The following is a 1115-nucleotide window of genomic DNA, read 5'->3' as shown; positions in this document are numbered from 1 at the left end:
CGCCGCCTGCCGCCCGCCGCCGCCGCACGTAGGCAAACGGGAGCACAGGGGCGGAGAGCCGGCCCCGGCTGCCTTCCCCGGGGCGCCGCCGCCCCGCCCCGGCCGGGCCCGCCGCGCGGTGCCGGGGAGCGGGGCTCGGGCGGGCGGGGCGGCCATGGCGCGCGGGGCGGCGCGGCACGTCCCTCACGCGCCCCCGCCCCGCCGCAGGCGCGCAGCCGCCCACGCCCGGCCCCGAAACCCCGCGCCCGGCCCCGCGGTCTGAGCCGAAACCCAGTGTGCCCCGGCGTGGAAAGGCTACACCGAGGCAGCATCGCCCTTGGAAACGCGCCGCCAAAACCTGAGTTTTAATTTTCACTTCCCTGAGCACTAAACGTCCCAGAGAGGATCAGACGTGCCCTATGGGCCGGGGGCACAAGCACGGCTCCCTGGAAACCCGGACCAGCCACGGGAAATCCCTTCCGAACACGGTGGCAGTGATGTTCCACAGAGAAACCTGCCCTCCCCCGGCAGCGCTCCAGCGCCCGGTGTCCACGCGTGTCCACGCGTGCTGGGGACGGCAGGGGCGGAAGAGGCAAATGCCCACGGCAGGGACGCTGCAGTGCCCACCGCTGACTGCTTTGAGCTTTCACAAACAAACAACTGCGTAACTTCGTTTTGCGTGGACGCCGTCTTTGCTCAGATTATGTTTAAAAGCAACCGCCTGTCCTTTCCACGCGTGAAATCCAGTTTGGCAGAGGATTCAGTTACCGCTAATCATGCTTCACAGGTAAAAGCCTGAAGAGAAGCAAAGAGCATCTTAACCCAGTGTCCAAGGTGCACAGTTCCGTTCCCTCACCACTACAGGATTTCCTTTGGTGCCAGATGCCTACATGTTTGTTATAGAAGTTACTCATAATCACTACCATCATTTAAAAAAAAAAAAAGGACATCAAAAGTCATCTGTTTAAAAAAAAAAAAAAAAAGGCATGGTTTTGATAAACAGAGTTAAGGGAAAAGAAGCCTAACAGTGTTCCTTCAGGGTATACCTAATTCTTAAGTAAAGGCACAAACATTATGTCAATTACCTCCTGCTTCTCCTTTGGGAAAGCAAATATGAATTATTTAAGCAGTGGATG

Source organism: Phalacrocorax aristotelis, chromosome 4, assembly GCF_949628215.1.
Source record: "Phalacrocorax aristotelis chromosome 4, bGulAri2.1, whole genome shotgun sequence".
In the NCBI taxonomy this organism is placed as follows: Eukaryota; Metazoa; Chordata; class Aves; order Suliformes; family Phalacrocoracidae; genus Phalacrocorax; species Phalacrocorax aristotelis.
Note: the sequence above shows the minus strand (reverse complement) of the source record.